The 21,041-nt window shown below is 33.8% G+C and overlaps 3 pseudogenes; all 3 read left to right on the top strand.

Moving 5' to 3' along the window:
* The first annotated feature begins 430 nt into the window (after window positions 1–430).
* LOC116145991 lies at window positions 431–4,054 on the top strand (annotated as a pseudogene).
* A 1,979-nt stretch (window positions 4,055–6,033) lies between these two features.
* Window positions 6,034–10,369, top strand: LOC116145990 (annotated as a pseudogene).
* A 9,262-nt stretch (window positions 10,370–19,631) lies between these two features.
* On the top strand, window positions 19,632–20,508 carry LOC116145989 (annotated as a pseudogene).
* Window positions 20,509–21,041: the final 533 nt, after the last annotated feature.

The following is a 21,041-nucleotide window of genomic DNA, read 5'->3' as shown; positions in this document are numbered from 1 at the left end:
GTCTTAATCATTTTGATTTGTCATTCAACTCACTCACTGGGAACATACCTTCTCCATTGGATACTATTACCCAATAGATACATGTATATAGATGTTTCGCACAATTATCTTTCTGGAACCATCCCTAAATCCCTTCATCGTTTGTATTACATTGACTTGTCAATATAATTTGGAGGGGTGAAATTCCAATTGATTTGCAATATCAAGGACCAGAAAAGTTTATTGGTAACAAAGATTTATGTGGCCTAGTTGATAAGGGCTTTTCCGCTTGTCCTAGTCTTACATCTTCTAAACCCACTAAGAACGTGTCTCCTTCTAAACCCCAAAAGAAGGTGTCTCCTTCTCTTAAAATTTTGCTTCCTATCACCATATCTGTCAGCATCTTATATTTGGATTCTTGATTCTCCTTAAACTGAGGATGAAAAGCTAAACCGAGACAAGGGCAACCAAGGCTAGAGATGTGTTTTCAATTTGGAATTATGATGGGAAAATTGCATTTGAAGACATGGTTGAAGCAACAGAGGACTTTGACATCAAATACGGCATTGGAACTGGGTTACGGTAGTGTTTAAGGGCACAACTGCCAAATGGCAAAGTAGTTGCTTGAAGAAGCTTCCAATCTGGAAACCAGGAGTCAACTTTCCTCAACATTTTCCAATGAAGCCATGTACTATCCAAATTACGACATCGAAATATTATTAAGCTTTATGGATTTTGTTTGCATAAAAATGCATGTTTTTAATTTATGAGTACATGGAGAGGGGAAGCCTGTTTTGTGTTCTATCGCATGATGATGAAGCTATTGAGTTGGATTGGAGTAAGAGGGTGAACATAGTTAAGAATATGGCGCATGCTTTGTCTTACTTACATCATGATTGCACTCCATCAATTGTTCATCGTGACATATCAAGCAACAACATTCTACTAAACTCAGAATTGGAAGCATTTATTGCTGACTTTGGGTTGGCTAGACTTCTACATCCTGACTCCTCCAATAGAACCATATTAGCCGGAACTTATGGATATATAGCCCCAGGTGAAGTACTCAATTACTCTTCTCATAAATATATGTCTGTTATAACCGAAGTGACATCTTTAGAATCTATATAAACCTTACATTTTGATATCATTAATTTTTTGAAAGTAAATTAGTGAATAGATGTTATTATTTCTTCTAAAGGATTTTCAACTTTCTGCGCAGAACTTGCTTACACCATGATTGTGACTGAGAAATGTGATGTTTATAGTTTTGGAGTAGTGGCACTTGAAGCATTGATGGGTTGTCATCCAGGAGAACTACTTTCATCAGTATCATCTTCTTCTTATCAAAATATGATGCTTATTGATCTGTTAGACCCACGCCTTTCACCTCCTACGGACACAATGGTCATGCAAGATATTGCTCTTATTTCAAGAGTAGCATTTGCTTGCTTACGTTCCAAACCAAAGTCACGACCTGCAATGTATCGTGTGTCTCATGAATTTCTTGGCCGCAAGACACCATTGGCAAAACCTTTTCATGAGATTTCCATCTCAGAGATGAGAAACCAAAATATATATGCAATTGATGAATCCGAGGGTTAGGCATGGATGTGTTTCACTGCTCTATAGTAACAATCGTGTACCAAGTTTTTTTATTTGACCTCCTTTTTTTAGATTGCTTCTCTTAATATAACTTTTATCTTTTTATAATAAAGTAACTTTAGAAAGGTCAGTTTCGTTTAATATATACAACTTTTGAATGTTCAAATAGTAACTAAAACTTTTTCACGGTCTTCCAGCCTCGACAAATTATTGTCATAATATATCTTCCTAGTCTAAGTTGAACAGTTGAATTTATCTGATCCATGAACAAAATGAAAAGATCAAGTGCAAAAAGAGTTGTAAGCTTGAATTAATCTTATGCGAAAATGATTTCTTCAAGATTTGAGCAAAAAGAAAAAAGAAGATTTGAGCAGGAATAAACAAAATAAAGATGCCAGAGATTCTCAAAATAAAGCTTTAAGCCAAAATTGAGAGGGAAAGAGAAATTAACACAACAGAGGACCAACAATCTGTTGAGATTTCCATTATATTTTGTAATCTCTTATTTTTGTTAGTCTTAGGATACTCTTGATATCATGTAATTTCCTAACTTTTTATTTTTGTTTTAAAATTTTGTCCCTTTTTGGATTTGTAGAGCACTCACATGAGCGGAACTTGGAATCTGAGCTCGTTAAGCAACTTAAAGGGATCATGAAGGTGTGAAATGTTTTATGTTTATGAGTTTTTGTTGTTTTTGGTTTGTTCGCTTGTTTGTTCTGGTAACATGTATTTAGTGTTTGTGGAAATGTGTGCGTGAGTTTGTAGAATTTTGTTGAAGGAGGGAGTTTTGTTTGGTGGTGGGATACGATTATGGCGATTGGTACTTGCATTAACAGGCAAGTTTTGTTCTATCAACATGACTTTTTTTGCATTTGAATGAGAATGGTTCAAATGGTTATACGGGCAGTTTGACTTGATATGAGAGCATGACAACTGATCCATAGGTATGGTGGATTTTTTAAAATGAATTCAAGTTGTTTAGTTGCTATTGGAAGCTAAAAGATTTTGATTTTTTATTAATTGGTTAAGAAGCTCCCGGGGCAAAGTGGTTGCAAAGTTATAATATAATCAAACTAAAAGTATGGTTTTCCGTCATGTCTATTTTGGCATTTTGTGGTTAGGCATTAGCAGAGCAGAATGGAATTTCCTATGTGTTCTATTACATGCGAACTTACTCCTTGTTCTTGAAGCTGATTTGTCATAATTGCTGGTTTCCAGTTCCGTGGTGGGCCAATCTCAGTTGCAGAGTATATGGAGGAAGTTCTGACGAATCCTACGGCTGGGTTCTCTATCAATGGTGATGTATTTGGAGCAGAAGGTGAGTTTATAACCTCACCTGAAGTAAGCCAGATGTTTGGAGAGGTAATGTGATTTCTCTTGGTCGGTCTTACTATTGTCTCCTTGTAACTCATTAGACTTCATTCAAGGAGTCGTTTGCACTGTAAAGTGCTGGTCGTTTAACTTATGTTGTTTGGTTATCGCAAAACAATCGATTCTTTGTCTGGCTGATGCAAATTCAGATGGTTGGTGTTTGGGCCATGTGTTTATGGGAGCAAATGGTACAGCCAAACAGAGTGAACCTTGTTGCGCTGGGTCCAGGTTGAGGAACTCTCATGGTGGACCTTCTTCGTGTATGAGACAATAATTACAACTATGTATCTTTGTTAATTTTTATATACTTGTATTTAATATTTATCTTCACTGAATTTGGAATATGTTGTGGCTAACCCTTAAATTTCTTTTGATTAGTTTGATTAAGTGGTGCTTTTCTTTCAGGGTGCCTCAAAGTTTAAAAGTTTTACTGAATCATTGCACGTGCGTTTGGTAGAATGTAGTCCAGCATTACAGAAGCTTCAGCACCAGAACTTGAAGTGCATGGCTGAGGATAGTACCGGCGAAAATGTTGAAAAAGGACTATTAGCACATTGGTAGGAACACCTGTATCATGGCATGCTGCACCGAAGCAGGTTCCATCAGGAAGTATGGTGCTATATTTTAATCTTTTTCCCCATGAAAGCAAGCTAACAGGCACTTTAATGTTGGACTTAATTGCCCAGATGATAAATAAAACCAATTAATGATCCCAGATACAATTAAACAACATCTACTTTGTCAAGTTCGTAATTTAGTTTCTGATGCTGATTGATCTGTTAGACCCATGTCTTCCGCATCCTATGACCACAATGGTCATGCAAGATATTGCTCTTATTTCAAGAATAGCATTTGCTTGCTTATGTTCCAAACCAAAGTCACGACCTACAATGCATTGTATGTCTCATGAATTTCTTGGCCGCAAGACACCATTGGCAAAACCTTTTCAAGAGATTTCCATCTCAGAGATGAGAAACCAAAATATATATGCAATTGATGAATCCGAGGGTTAGGCATGGATGTGTTTCACTTTTCTGTAGTAACAATCCTGTACCAAGTTCTTTTATTTGGTCTCCTTTTTTAGGTTGCTTCTCTTAATGTAGTCTTTATTATTTTTATAATAAAGTAACTTTTAAAACTTACATTTGGAAAGGTCATATTCTAACTTCTGTGTCAAAATTGAATAGTTGAATTTATCTGATTAATGAACTAGACGAAAGATCAAGTCTAAAAAGATTTGTTAGTTGAATTAATCTTATGCAAAAATGAATTCTTTAAGATTTGAGCAGGAAACAAGCAATTTCTGACTGAGACTTCTAAGGTTACAAAATGAAGTAAACAGGGACAACATAACTTTTTTTTTCTTGATGCTTAATTAATATTTACGTTTGAGTCTAAACTAACACCTATGGTGTATTGACAATAGGCGTGGTTGACCAGTTAGGATTTTCACGATGATAGGATGATAACATGAGGTGAGGACCATTTGATATAAAGACTGTGTGCATTCTAGTGCCACAGTTAGCTACTCTATGGCTAGGGGGGCCATGGCTATCAATTTTCATTGAGAATGTAGTTGGTCATTGCTATACATTCTCTTGTTGTTTAGTCTCTTTTTCAAGCCTTTTTTTTCCCTTAATGTCTAATGTTTTAGGTATCTGTCTATTTTTATAATTTAATAGCTACGTATTTTCTGCTCAATTTTATTAACTAATTGAATATGGAGCCTGCAGTACAAGAGATAGCAAATAAATTTTCAGAAGTTACAGTTTGCCAAATTTATGGAGCCTGAAATGCATGGATGAGGATAGTACCAGCGGAAATTTTGGAAAAAGGACTATTAGCACATATGATGACATGGTTGCACCTTGCACTGCATCAAATGATTCAGTAAAGCTCTTAAAACTTTGATGCATCCTGATAGAAAAAGCTCCACTTAAGCAAACTACAAAAACATCTTAAGGGTTAATGGCAACATAATCCAAATTCACTGAAAAAATAAAATAAAATAAAATACGATCATATAAAAATTATACATATATGTAATTACTGTCTCATACACGATGAATGTTAACCATGAGAGTTCCTCAACGTGGACACATAATCTAAACAGCAACCATCTGAACATGTACCAAAAAATGAATCATAGTAAACTCAGTTCAAAAAATCAACCATACCCATGGATCAGTTGTTGTCATGCTCTCGTATCAAGTCAGACTGCCCGTATAACTATTTCAATTTCAAAATTTGCATTCACATGCGAAAAAAATCATCTTGATAGCACAAAGTTTGCCCGTTAATGCAAAAACCAATGGCCATAATCGTATTCCAAACTTCACCTACCAAACAAAAATCCCTCTTTCACAGAATAAGACAAATCCCTAAACCTACAAACTCACTCTTACATTTCCACAAACACTTAATACATATTACCAATATTGAGAAGTGAACAAAGCCCAAAACCGCAAAAACTCATAACATAAAAAAATTCACACCTTTATGATTCCTTTAAGTTGATTAACGTGCTCAGATTCCAAGTTCTGCTCATGTGAGTGCTCTACAAACCCAAAAACCAACAATATTTTAAACCAGAAAAAAAGAAAAAGCAATATCAAGCATGTTTTAACTATTATGAATATGAGTAATTTGTGTAACAGGGGATTCAAGAAGCCAGAGCGGTCAACGGAGTTGGTGGTGGAGTCGGGTTTCTCTGCGTGATCAAGAAGAAGAGAATTTCAAAGTCTTCTTAATTAAAAAAAACTTGTTTAATTGTAGGAGTGTTTATTAAGGTCCAAGTCTTTTTAAGTAGGTAGAATTTACGAGTAAAAAATGACTCTGCCTGGGGCAAGACCAATTAATTAAATGGAGGTTAGCTACCTTCAAACTTTGTATAAGTATGGAGAGTAACTGAACCAAGCAAAAGATTTTAAAAATGGTGTTGACATCCTTCACTTGTAGAGTACTGGGCATATGGGCTACCATTTTTTCATGTTGTGTTGGTATCAATGTTTCTGCATAGTTGTAGCAGCTCTGAATTAGAGAAGGAAACTCTAATTAACACCAGTTGGTGGGATACCGATGACAGTATCTCATATCATTGCACATGGGCTGGTATCACTTGCAATTCAGCAGGAAGCATCACATAGAAGGAGCAAATTTAACTTTTCTGACTCTGCAAACCTTGAAAGTCGTGGAGAAGACGAAGAAGGTAGAGGAAAGAATAATTTTTGTTATAAAACAATCGAACAACGTGAAAAGCTTGACAATTAATAGTGTGTGAAGAAGACAGCAGCAACAATCACATAAAGACTGAATTATTTGTACAACTTTTTATTTGAAACCGTAGGCCGCTCCTTAGAATTTGTATTATCTATTATTTGATTGGTATGTTCTATCATATCATAATTCCAAGTATTGACTTATATATGATGGATCATAAATAATTACAATTTTCTGCTAATAATTTTTCATTAGTTTCGACTTTGCGCGAGGAAAATCACCACCAATTAAAGGTGACCGAAAGAATATTTTTTGTTATAAAACATCCAACAGTGTGAAACCGTGTAGGCTAATCCTTACAATTTGTATTATCTATTATGTATTGACTTATATATGATGGACCATAAATAATTCATTTACTTTGCATTTAATAATGGCTAAATTTATTCTATTTAATTTCAAGATTTGTTATTCTTATTAATTAGTTAGAATATGTATCTCTTACAATTACTTTCTAAAACTCAAACTTCTATGTTTATACATTTCTTCATAATCATCGAACTTATAATTTATTACAAACTAACATCTAGGCTTAGTTCAACTTTCTTTCATAAGCTCTTTAATTTTTAAAAGTTCAATAAAATCCTTTTTTTTTTCTTTACTTAATTTCTTAATTCCTTTCATTTTCTCAATATTATATTTGAGGTTATAAGAAAATAAAAATTAGAAAAAAAGGTTATTTTGAATATTTAATAAAATCATAGATGCAAATAGAAAAATTATAATAAAATTTTAAATTTTATTATAAATCTCCAGTTTGGTTTGTTTTGTACCTAAATTATCTTTTTTTTTTTTTTTTTGGTAAGTTTAATATATGTAGTATTCATTTGTTCTTATTTATTATAAAGTCCTTGTTTATTAATTTGTAATTTTTTTCTGAACCATAGATATGCATGTCTAGGTAAAAATATGACATCATAATGAAGACATTTAATTAATATTCTTATAAAAGATTTACTACATATATTCTAAAATTATAATGAATTGACACAATTGACAACTTGCTCCACGTTCGTTCCTAGCAAAAAACCCAAAAGACTTTGACTCCAACTGTCCATCGTAATCTAATACACTGCAAGACTTGTTTAATTCTAGGAGTGCTTATTAAGGTTCAAGTCTTCTTAAGTCAAGGTTGACTACGTTCAAACTTCGTATAAGTATGGAGAGTATCTAGCAAAATCAAGCAAAAGATTTTAAAAATGGTGTTCACATCCTTCACTTGTAGAGTAGTGCGCATATGGGTTATCATTTTTTCATGTTGTGTTTGTATTAATATTTCTGATATAGTTGTAGCAGCATCTGAATTAGAAAAGGAAGTTCTACTTAACACCATTTGGTGGGATACCAACTACAACACCTACAGTAGTTCACATTGCGACTGGTTTGCTATCACTTGCAATTCAGAAGGAAGCATCATTGAGATAGAATTGTACTATGGAAACAAGATACTGTATCTATATTAATCCTGTTGTAAATAGTCCAAATCTAGTTTTTAATTATATAGGTTTATCTTATAAGATTTGATGCCGATCACAGGAAGTAATTTAAGATAATTGAAAGGGATATGATCAAAGTCTGAAAATGGGAATATATAAAGATTGACATAAAAAAAGCAGCAAAGCAGAGTAGCATAAACGAGAAGAAGATATGTTGGAAATATAAAAATACAAGTCGAGTCTCCATTCTTGTATCAAGAATTTTCAGAACTTACTGCCAAGGAACATCATTAGTAATAAAGGGAACTTACTGCCAATTGAACTTTTCTTGCTTTCAAAACCTTGAAAGTTTCAAAACATATAGTTCTGTCTCACGATACATTCCATCACAAATTGGTGCGCTTTCAAAGCTCAAATTCCTATCTCTGTCCAATAACTATTATTTTACTGGTATGCTACTGTTTTTATTTATTTATTTTGTTTATCATTTCAAATAACAGGTTAATCGAATTAAATTGACAATTTTTTTTTTTTTTTTACTTGGCAAATAAAATTAAAGGTGTTATTCCATCCGAAATTGGAAGTTTGAGCAATCTCATGAGACTGAATTTGTCATTAAACAACCTTGATGGACTAATCCCTTCAACTATTGGTCATTTGACCAAGTTGATCTCTTTGGATTTGTATGGTAACAATTTTACTAGATCAATCCCTTCAACTGTTGGTCATTTGACCAAATTGATCTCTTTGGATTTGCATGGTAACAATTTTACTGGATCAATCCGTTCAACTATTGATCATTTGACTACACTGACAGTTTTCGATTGTCTAGTAACAATTTTATTAGATTAATCCCGTCAACTATAGCTAATTTAACAAACTTGGAATACCTAGATCTTTCTTCCAACAAACTAGGAGGTTTGTTACCTCCCGAGCTTGGCAATCTAGAGAATCTAAGTTTCTTAGGTCTGAGTAATAACAACCTAATTGGACCTATTCCTTCAACTATGGGTCTTTTACACCATCTAACCAATTTGAATCTTAGTCATAATCAACTCTACCACCCCATTCCATATGAGCTTACTCAGTTAGTCGATCTAAAATATCTCGATCTTTCCTCAAATTTTCTTTCTGGTCATATACCGACTGCAAACCTTTGTATAAACAGATTTGGCATAAGCATTCCATATGAGATTTGTAACCGTCAAAGTCTTAATGTTCTTGATTTGTCATTTAACTCACTCACTGGGAGCATACCTTCTCAACTTGGAGAATGTTGTCTATATCAATGCTGGTATCTATATCTTTCGCACAATAAGCTTTCTGGAACCATCCCTAAATCACTCAATACAATGTATGACATTGACTTGTCATACAATAATTTGGACAGTGAAATTCCAATTGATTTTCAATCTCAAGGACAACAACCATTTATTGGTAACAAAGGCTTATGTGGCCAAGTTGATAATGGCTTTTCCGCTTGTCCCCAAAAGAAGGTCTCTCCTTTTCTTATAATTGTGCTTCCTATCACCACATTTTTCATCATCTTAATATTTGGACTCTCGATTCTCCTTAAATGTAAGCATGGAAAAGCTAAACCCGAGAAAAGGGCGACCAAGGCTAGAGATGTGTTTTCAATTTGGAGTTATGATGGTAGAATTGCATTTGAAGACATGATTGAAGCAACAGAGGACTTTGACATCAAATACTGCATTGGAACTGGGGGTTACGATAGTGTTTACAGGGCACAACTACCAAAAGGCAGAGTAGTTGCTTTGAAGAAGCTTCACAATTTAGAAACTGAGGAGTCAACTTTTCCAAATTATGACATCGAAATATTATTAAGCTTTATGGATTTTGTTTACATAAAAAATGCATGTTTTTAATTTATGAGTACATGAAGAGGGGAAGCTTGTTTTGTGTTCTACGTAACAATAATGAAGCTATTGAGTTGGATTGGAGTAAAAGGGTAAACATTGTTAAGAATATGGTGTATGCTTTGTCTTACTTACATCATGACTGCACTCCATCAATCGTTTACCGGTGACATATCAAGCAACACCATTCTACTAAACTCAAAATTGGAAGCATTTGTTGCTGACTTTGGATTGGCTAGACTACTACATCCTGACTCTTCCAATAGAACCATATTAGCTAGAACTTATGGATATATAGCCCCAGGTGAAGTACTCAGTTACTCTTCTTATAAATATTTGTGACTCTTATAAGCGAAGCAACATCTTTAGAATCTATATATAGTTAACATTTTGATATTGTTAATTGCCTGAACATAAATTAGATGAACAGATCTTGTTATTACTTCTCAAGGATGTCTAATTTTTTGTGCAGAACTTGCTTACAACATGGTTGTGACTAAGAAATGTGATGTTTATAGTTTTGAAGTGGTGGCACTTGAAGTATTGATGGGCCGTCATCCAGGAGAACTACTTTCATCATTATCATCTTCTTGTAATCAAAATATGATTCTTATTGATCTGTTAGACCCACGCCTTCCGTGTCTTGCGAACACAATGGTTGTGCAGGATATTGCTCTTATTTCAAGAATAGCATTTGCTTGTTTAAATTTCAAACCAAAGTCATGACCTACAATGCATCATGTGTCTCATGAATTTCTTGGCCGTAAGACACCATTGGCAAAACCTTTTCATGAGATTTCCATCTCAAAGATAAGAAACTAAAATATACATGCAGTTGATGAATCAGAGGGTTAGGCATGGATGTGTTTCACAGTTTTATAGTAACAATCGTATACCAAGTTCTTTTATTTGGCTCCTTCTCTTAGGTTGCTTCTCTTAATGCAGTCTTTATCTTTTTTATAATAAAGTAACATTTCAAATTTACATTTAGGAAAGTCACGGATTTCATTTAATACAGGGGCGGACCCAGTAGATTTTAAAAAAAAAAAAAAATTAAGTTTTAGGCTCACAAAAAATTACACTTAATATATAGAGTAAACGACATATTCCCACCCAAGGTTTGACGAAATCCCAAGTTAGTACCACTGGTTTCATTTATTCCAGATTCCCACCCTTAAAGTGACGAAAAAACGTTTGATGTAACGGTAAAGGGGTAAATTGGTCATTTTACATGGGCGGCGCACGTTAGCAGACCACCGCCTCTAACAGTCCTCCGGCGCACGTTAGCAGCCGTCGTTCCCGAAGTTTTTCGCTCTTTTCCGGCGATTCTTCCACCCAAAATCACCCTAGTCACCACCATTTGAACCCCCATTCTCCCCTCTACAAAACCATACCATTCACAACCCCTTATCACTCGCCGATCTCCGGCCACGACAACGAAAAACGGCCGATGAACACGAACTCTCGGCCGGCGAATGACGACGAAACGGTTGCTGGGGACATAGGGGTTTTATAGATTTGGGGACGGTGGTTGCATTGGTGGTGTCCAATTGGATTTTCACCGCCGGAATCGACCGAAATCCGGTGAAGAACACCAAAACCCTAAGCCTAACGGTGCCGACGATTGGAGGGGCAAATGAGTCTGGAACCAGAGGGGTTTTGGACGACGGACTACAGGGAAGGTGATGAAGGTGACCAGGGGGTTCGACGTCGTCGAAAACAACCCAGATCGAGCTGTTTCCGGTGAGGATGTATAGTGACCGAGGGTGTTTTTGATATAATTTGAAAATAAAATGGTAAGTTTTGTAATTCTACTATTTTAGGGGTTAAAACATAATTTTAATTAATTTAGGGTTAAGGGCATTATGGTAATTGTACCCTTTAAACCCTAAAAATTCATAACACTGTTACTTTAAGGGTGAGAATCTGGAATAAATGAAACCAATGGTACTAACTTGGGATTTCGTCAAACCTTGGGTGGGAATATATCGTTTACTCTAATATATATACCCAAGTAGGGCAGGCCTACCCTCAAATTTTGTGAAAAATACATAAATCCAGGCCCACTCATTAATATATCTATTCTAGCCCACATCCACATCATATCAAAATTTAGAACTTTCTTTACCCTTTCTCCAATCCAATGCTCTAGCTTCTTTTATTGAATTTATCCCCCAAATTTGTTTACTCTCTCGTTCTCTCATTCTCTCTCTCTCTCATGCTACTAGTAAGATTAAAATTGTTGAAAACTTTACTACTTAAGGTACCACAATTAATTTCGTTCTCTGATTTATCGGTTTTAGGTATGTGTTTTGCTCATTTAAATTTATTTATTTTAGGGTTGAATCATGTTTGTTTATTTTAGGATTCAATTCAGTCCAAATCATGTTTGTTTTTTATTTTTTCATTTTTCTTTAGACTTAATTGTTGTTGTGGGAATTGGGATTCTATCAAAAAATATACATATATATTAGCCCCACATGGGAACCTGACTTGAATGCTTGTCTCTAATGCAATTAGTGTCGGGAATATGAAACTAAACCTTGGATGTCGTCATTCTAATTTTAAATTAATGAACAAAAACTCAGATGGGGCATCCACTTTTATAAACAAATATTAATTGGTTGTAAGTTTAGGGCCATTGTGAGATATATCAACCTTGATTTTGAGTAAATTTTCATTTTCCATGTTTGTGGATTAGTTTTTAGTTAAGGAGTTTAAGACCATCTCCAACCCATTGCACCAATTTGGTGTAAAATTACACCAAATTGGTGCAAATTTTGGTGCAAAATACTATTCCATCTCCAACCCACAATACCAAATATTACACAAAAAAGAATATTCTTTAGAATATTCTTTTTTTCTTTTATTGTAATAATCAACAATTAATCTATTTCACTCATTATTTTTGTATATATTAATTAAATATTGGGAATGATATTTTTATTAAATAATAATTATTTTAAAAATTATACTAATTTAATAAAATTAAGCATTTATTTAATCAAATAAACATTACATTTAATATAGAAAAACATTACATCTAATATAAAATGATACAAAAAAAAAGTTATTTTAATTTATATTATATTTTCTTTTAATTTTAGTGTTTTTAAATTAGTGTTAATTTTTATTTTGAGTTATTGTAGTTTAATATTTGCATTGAATAAAGTTCTATTTTTAATTTTTCATCATTTTTTAAATTATATCATTATTATAAATTTATTATTATAAATAATAATCAAATTAAATTAAATACAAATACTCAAATTTGTGTGATTTTTGGCGTAAAATTTAATACTCAAATTAACTTAACAAAATTAAAAAAAAACAAAAAAACCAAAATTAAAAAAAATATATATTTTTTATTTGTGCTACAGTGTTGCGCCATTTTGGCGTAGTGCTACAGTGCTACACCAAATTTGGCGCAGCACTGTAGCACTGCACCATTTGGCGTGGGTTGGTAAATTTGGTGTTTTTTGCGCCATTTTGGCGTGGGTTGGAGATGCCCTAAGTAATTTTATTTAACCAATTACATTTTTTTTTTCTTAATTCATGTTTGAAAATGTTTAAAAATTCTTTTGAAGTCTCGACCACCAACATATATATATATATTTGTAAAAAATAGGAAATATAGAAAAAAAAATTTATGTTTCCATGTGAATTGAGTGTTATTTTCAACACATTTGCTTAAGGTTTTATTTCTCATAAATCTATTTTAGTTTTAGAACTAAAACTAAAATAGATTTATGAATTTAAGGGTCTTCCAACCTTAGACAAATTATTGTCATAATCAATTTTAGCATGCGAGACGTAAGGGGATCCAAATTTTTGTTTTCTATAATCACTTTTTGTTTCTTTAGCCAAAAAATTTGAGGGTTGTGAAAAACTAAGCACACTGAACCAGATGGCAACTTTATAAATGTCGGTTTTCTTTTCATTAGGATCTAACTTTGAGGTTAGAAGATGTTTACAATGTCTGAGAACTAAGGGGTTGTTTGTCTGAACTTATAAAAATTAGCTTATAAACAATAGGTGCTTATAAGCTAATTTTAGCTTATAAACATTTGAAATTTTAAGTAATTACGTGCTTGGTTAAAATACTTATAAGTGACTGATAAGTAGTTGACGTATTTGGTAAAATATGGCTTATAAGTACATTTTATTATAAAATGACTAAAAAGGGTATTACATTAAATAAGGGTGTACTATGAAATTTTAAAATTAAACAAGGATAATGTGGTAATATACTTGGTCAAACTAACTTATAAGCAGAGTGCTTATAAGCAAAAAAAAAAAAGTACCTCCCCCCCAACTTATTTTTTTTGACTTATAAGCTCAACTTATAAGCTCAAAAAAGTTATAAACAAACAGGTCAGTTTAATTTTAAGGCTTCTAAGCTAGTTTGACCAGCTTATAAACTTAGACAAACACCCCCTAATAGATTTCAAAGCATTCATATTAAGTTTGCCCTGCTCATCGACTGATTCTATGTCCGCTCTGATGGATCTCTCTGCATTTTTTATTCTGTTGAAGAACATGGTTTGTGTATAAAGCATGGAATCGACATATAAATTTTCTTCAATTTCAACGAGTTCTTAAGTTTCATTTATGGTACTATCTCCTCCTAATAATATATTAATGTTACCTGCAGGAACACTTTTACAGCCTAACAAAAACGATTTCTCCCCACACGCTAATGTTGAAAATATCAGTGATTTGCACGCCTATTGGATTGGTGGTGGACAAGATCAGTCCCACCTGACTCTGTTGCCAACCCTCTGAGATTAGTGCCTCTTGACGTTGACCAGGATTTGCTCCATTTCCAGGTATGTATTTGCTTCTTTTTTTGATAACGCCTGTTCTGAAACCTATGGTGGGCTGTTCGGTGCTGGGCCGTGGGCTTTTTGCTGCTTAAAGGGCAATTTGCCTGGGTAGGTTGCGTGAGCCTTTTGTGTGGGCTAGTGGCATGGGCTGGTTCTGCGGGCAGGTTTTGCAGATGCATGGGCCGGCTGCGCCAGCCTTCTGCTCTATTCTGCATGGACTCCGCTGTGCAAGGTTCGTTTAAGTGGGCTGGTTGTGTGGACAAGTTGATTGGGCTGGTTCTGTGGGAAGTTTGCGTGGGCTGGTGGCAGCAATTTTTTTCTTCATTGCATGGACTCCCCTTTGGGTCCTGCAGAGTTTTTTAGGGCTATGTGGCCTTTGGTATTAGGCCTTTTTTTTTTTTTTTTTTTTCAATTAGGATTACATTCTTGGGTAGTGTCTGAGATTCTCCCATATTCAATGTGAACGAGAGGATAACTTTTTTCACAAGTCATGGAGAAGACGAAGAATGTAAAGGAAAGAATATTTTTTCTTATAAAGCAAATAAACAATCCAACAATGTCAAAAGCTTGACCATTAATAGTATGTGAAAAAGACCATACCAGCAGCAGCAAGCACACAAAAAGTATTGACTTATTTATATATGATTAGACCAATCATTAATGATTCATTTATTTAGCATTTAATATTTGGTATATTTATTCCATTTAATTTCATTAATTTTGAGATTTATTATACGTATTAATTAATTAGAATATGAATCTTTTCCTTTCTAAAACTCATACTTCTATGTTTATACGTCTCTTCAGAATCATCAAACTTTAATTCTTTACAAAATACAATCTAGGCTTAGTCCAACTTTCTTTCATGAGCACTTCAATAAAATCCATTTGAGGTTACAAGAAAATAAAAATTAGAAAAATGTTACTTTGAAGATTTAATAAAATCATAGATGCAAATAGAAAAGTTAAAATGAAATTTTTAATTTTATTATTTAATATCCAGTTTGGTTTGTTCTATTCTTGAATTACGTTTTTTTGTAAGTTTAATATATAGTATTCATTTGTTCTTATTCATTATAGTCCTTGTTTATTCATTTGTAATTTTGTTCTGAAATATATATATATAACTTTCTAAAATTATTATGAATTGTCACAATTAACAACTTGCTCCACGTTCGTTCCTAGAAAAAAAGCCAAAAAGACTTTAACTCGGATTATCCACCATAGGAGCAAAACTTGTTTAATTGTAAAATTTATGAGTAAAAAATGAACACTTAAATCAAAAAGAGTTAGAATTTAAGATTAAATAAATAAATAATTGACACAGCCTAATTTTTTTATGTTCAAAGCTAACCCAATTTCTTGGTGCTTAATTAATAGTTAGGTTTGAGTCTGAACTAACATCTACGGTGGACTGACAACAGGCTTGGTTGACCAGTTAGGGTTTTCACAATGATATGGTGAGAATATGAGGACCATTAATTTATATTTTTAATGAGGCTTTGATTGAAGGGGAGGCCTAAGGCAATTGCCTTAGTTGCGAAGCTGTTGTGCCGACATTGGGATTAAAAGGTGACCACGAATCATTCTTAGTTAATTTCTTTCATGTTCAAATTCATGTTATTAAAAGTCAAGAGATTTTAGAAGCCAAAAATTCTAATAGTTTAATGTTCTTAAGCTTTGAGCTGGGTTGCCTATGCTTCTTTTATCTTCTTTGGATTACACAAAAATCAACTCTAATGCCAAGGACTTAGATACCGCGAAGCTTACTCTTGATGGTTACTTGTCTAGCTGATGATCATAATTTTCTTGTGAAAGTGCATTGGAGAAGATCCTCAAGGTTCCATCCTAATGATTAATGAGTCCAAAAGACCTTGACTTCAGTTGTCTATTTCAATGTTAGTGCATGGAACATCATGCCCTAGCTTGTGTTGTTTCGATCGCCATTAAATTCCACTGACACGGTTTGCTATGTCATGAAGTTTCCGTTGGATGATTTTGTAGTTAGTCAAGATGTTTTTGTGGAAGTGCATCCATTTATGAGAACGTTTAACATTCCATCTTACCCAAAAGTTAAGCTCAAATGACCTTGACTTGAGTCCTCTATCTTATCTTGGTTGAATTGTACAGTGGTGGTCATAGGCTTCCCTTTTAGTGTATTGTCTCTTTTTTAAGCCTTCTTTTTCTTAATGTTGTAGGCTCCGTTTGATTCATATATTGGGAAAAAAGTTTTTCCAAAAAAGTTAACTTTATTTCACCTATTTTGAAAATAGTTTTCTAAATTATTCAATTCCCTTAATCCCCCTAAATTTGTTAATTTAACTAAACAACCCCCAAAAAAATTTTAAAATTGATAAAAACACCCCAGCAACCCAAATTTACCAAATTCCAGCCACCACTGTCGGAAGTTGGCCGGAATCTGGTGTAATGGTACACTACCGGCTGAATCTTGCCAGTAGTGCGCCGATCTATCCTTTTCCAGCCAGATCCACGTTGGATCTAGCCGAAAAAGGCCAGATCTATGGGCAAAGATCTGGCTATCAACGGCCAGATCTTTGGCCATAGACAGTCGTCAACGACGGCCAAGATATGGTCATCGTTGACCATCAACGACGACCGTATCTTTGGCCATCGTTGAGGACCAAATGCGATCAGATCTGACTGTCAATGGCCAGATCTAGCTGCAGATCTGACCTTTTCCGTGGATTTGGCCAGAAAAGGCCATATCGACACACGACCAGCAATATCGAGCCAGTCATACTCTGATACGGCAACTCCGGCCACTCTCCAGCTGTGGTGGCCAGCTGTCCTTATTTATGAGTGGATTGGGGGTGTTTTGTTAATTTTGAATATTATATTTGGGGTTGTTTAGTAAATAAATAAATATATGGGGTATTTATGTTAATTTTTAAAATTCTACATCGTAATACCTATCCAATTTAATTTTTTTCAAAAGATTATTCTAAAAACTACCCAATAATGAACCAAACGGAGCCTTAAGTTTTAATTAGTCTCTGTCTATTTTTATAATGAAATAGCTATGTAGTTTATGTGCAAACATCTAAAATTATCAATTAACATTAACTAATTAAATATTTATATTCCACTTTCTAAAACTCAAACTTCTATGCTTATACATTTCTTCTCAATTATCCAATTTTACAACTAGGCTTAGTCCAAATTTCTTTCTTTCTTTGGTTCTTTTAACCATCCAAGAGTTCAATTAAAATCCCATTTCTTCTCTATACTCTTTTTACTCTCTCAATAGTATTTTGGGGTTATAAAAAGAATAAAAAATAGAAATGTTATTTTAAAGATTCAATAAAATAATATATGCACAAAGAAAAAAATTACAGTAAATTTTTAGGTTCTATTATTCTCCATTTTGGTTTGTTCTCTTCTTTAACTACTTTTTTCTTTTTAAAGTTTAATACATAGTCTTCATTTGTTCTTATTTATTATAACAGTCCTTGTTTATTCATTTGTAAATGATTTTCTTAACAATAAATATGCCCGTCTTAATAGAAAAATGAAATCTGAATAAAGGCATTTAATTAATATTTGTTATGCCTCAAAAAGTCAAGCCTATGTCAGCACAATTAATGTCTCTCTGTACCAGCTGCCAAGCCCATACTCCAAAGATATTCTCACCAACTTTATCTCATTTCAAAGAGATGAATGGACGAGAGCCTTCCATGTGTCAAGGCAGTTTGCAAAAGCTCTCATTGCATTGAGTGCAAATGTGAATAAATGGATTTTCTCTTCCCGAAGAAAGGAGGCTGGTGGCTGGGCTGAGATTTAGTTTCATTTTCATTCTCTCTGTAAAAACACTGTACTTCATCTTTGTATGCCTTACGGGCAAATTCTTAGAAATAGTGAGAGATCAATAAAATAACAGTGGATGTAGGAGTCGCTTGTTGAGCATCCGAACCACTATAAAAACCCCTCTTGCCAATCTTTTACTTATATTTTCTGCAAAATATATAATCTCAGCTCCATATTCAAATCTTATGGATCCATCACGTGTGTCTCCTGAGTCAGCTCAGCGTTTCCCACGTGCGAGTCGACAATATTCGTAATGATTTATAAAAGATTTGCAATATAACATTCTAAATTTTAATGCTTCATGTTCGTTCCTGGAAAAGAAAAAAAAAGCCGAAAAGACGGACTTTTAACTCCAGCCGTCTATCATAATCTAAGACTTATTTAATTGTAGGAGTGCTTATTAAGGTCCAATTCTTCTTAAGTCAAGACCAATTAAATGGAGGTTGGCTACCTTCAAACTTAGTATAAGTATTGGGAGTATCTAACAGAATCAAGCAAAAGAATTTAAAAATGTGTGCACATCCTTCACTTGTAGAGTAGTGGGCATATGGGTTATCATTTTTTCATGTTGTGTTGGTATTAATATTTCTGATATAGTTGTAGCAGCATCTGAATTAGAAAAGGAAGCTCTACTTAACACCACTTGGGGGGCTACCAGCTACATGACCTACAATAGTTCAAATCATTGCTAGTGGAGTGGTATCACTTGCAATTCAGCCGGAAGCATCACTGGGATATATTTTGACCCTTATAACATAGAAGGAGAGCTTAGTGACTTTAACTTTTCTTGTTTTCCAAACCTTGAAAGTTTCAGTATCGTACAGAATTATATCAAGGGAAGCATTCTATCACAAATTGGTGCACTTTCAAAGTTCAAATTCTTGTCTTTGTCCAATAATTATTATCTTACAGGTACGCTACTATTTTTTAGTTTTTTGTTTATCATTTCAAATAACAGGTTAATCCAATTAAATTGACAATTTTTTTTTTTTTATTTGGCAAATAAAATTAAAGGTGGTATCCCTCTAGAAATTGGAAGCTTGAGCAATCTCATGAGACTGAATTTGTCATTAAACCTACTCGATGGACCAATCTCTTCAATTGTTGGTCACTTGACCAAATTGATCTCTTTAGACTTGTCCGGTAACAATTTTACTGGATGAATCCCTTCAACTATTGGTCATTTGACCGAATTGATCTCTTTAGACTTGTCCAGTAACAATTTTGATGGATCAATCCCTTCGACTGTTGGTCATTTGACCGAATTGATCTCTTTAGATTTGTCTGATAACAATTTTACTAGATCAATCCCTTCAACTGTTGATAAAGGTTCTTCTGCATTTCCTAGTTCTAAATATTCTAAACCCCAAAAGGTCTCTTATTTTCCTATAATTTTGTTTCCTACTACGACATTTCTCATTCTCACCATCTTAATGTTTGTATTCCTGATTCTCCTTAAATGTAAGAATGAAAAAGCTACACCCAAGACAAGGGCAACCAAGGCTGGAGATGTGTTTTCAATTTGGAATTATGATGGAAAAATTGCATTTGAAGAAATGATTGAAGCAACAGAGGACTTTGACATCAAATACTGCATTGGAACTGGGGGTTACTATAGTGTTTACAGAGCACAACTATTAAATGGCAGAGTAATTGTTTTAAATAAGCTACACATTTTAGAAGCTGAGGAGTCAACTTTCCTTAACAATTTCCGAAACGAGGTTCATATACTATCCAAATTATGACATCGAAATATTATTAAGCTTTATGAATTTTGTTTACATAAAAAGTACATGTTTTTAATTTATAAGTACATGAAGAGGGGAAGATTGTTTTGTGTTTTACGAAACGATGATGAATCTATTGAGTTGGATTGGAGTAAGAGAGTAAACATTGTTAAGAATATGGCGCATGCTTTGTCTTACTTACATCATGACTGCACTCCATCAATCGTTCACCATGAAATATCAAGCAAAAACATTCTACTAAACTCAAAATTGGATGCATTTGTTGGTGATTTTGGGTTGGCTAGACTTTCACATACTGACTCCCCCAATAAAACCATATTAGCCGGAACTTATGGATATATAGGCCCAGGTGAAGTACTCGGTTACTTTTCTCATAAATATTTGTGACTCTTATAATCGAAGCAACATCTTTAGACAAGATTCTCAGTTTCTTTAGTCTTGATGGTTACTTGTGTGGCTGATGGTCATATTGTTCTTGTGGAAGTGCATTGGACAAGATTCTCAAGGTTCCATCCTAATGACTAATGAGCCCAAAGACCTTGACTACAGTTGTCTATTTTAATGTTAGTGCATGGAATATCATGCACTAGCTTGTGTTATGGTGGCCATTAAATTCCAATGACAAGGATTGCTATACCGTAAAGTTTTCGCTGGATGATTTTGTAGTTGGTCAAGGTGTTTGTGTGGAAATGCATGCATCTTACCCAGAAGTTAAGCTCAAAAGACCTTGACTTCAGTTCTCTATCTTATCTTGGTGAAATTGTATAGTGGTGGCCATAGGCTTCCCTTTTAGCACATTCTCTTGTTGTTTAGTCTCTTTTTTTAAGCCTTTTTTCCCTTAATGTTTAATGTTTTAGTTAGTCTGTCTATTTTTATAATGAAATAGCTACATAGTTTCTGCCCAACCATCTAAACTTTTCAATTTTATTAACTAATTGATTATTTATATTCTACTTTCTAAACCTCGAACTTCTTCTCAATCATCCAACTTTACAAACTAAGTTTCTTTCTTAAGTTCTTTTAAGTTTTAAGTTTTAACTCTCCAAAAGGATGCTCAACTTAACTCCAGTTGGTGGAGTAACAGCGGTATGACCA

The sequence above is a fragment of the Pistacia vera genome, unplaced genomic scaffold, assembly GCF_008641045.1.
Source record: "Pistacia vera cultivar Batoury unplaced genomic scaffold, PisVer_v2 Contig470, whole genome shotgun sequence".
Taxonomy (NCBI): domain Eukaryota; kingdom Viridiplantae; phylum Streptophyta; class Magnoliopsida; order Sapindales; family Anacardiaceae; genus Pistacia; species Pistacia vera.
Note: the sequence above shows the minus strand (reverse complement) of the source record. Positions and strands in the feature narration are given on the sequence as shown.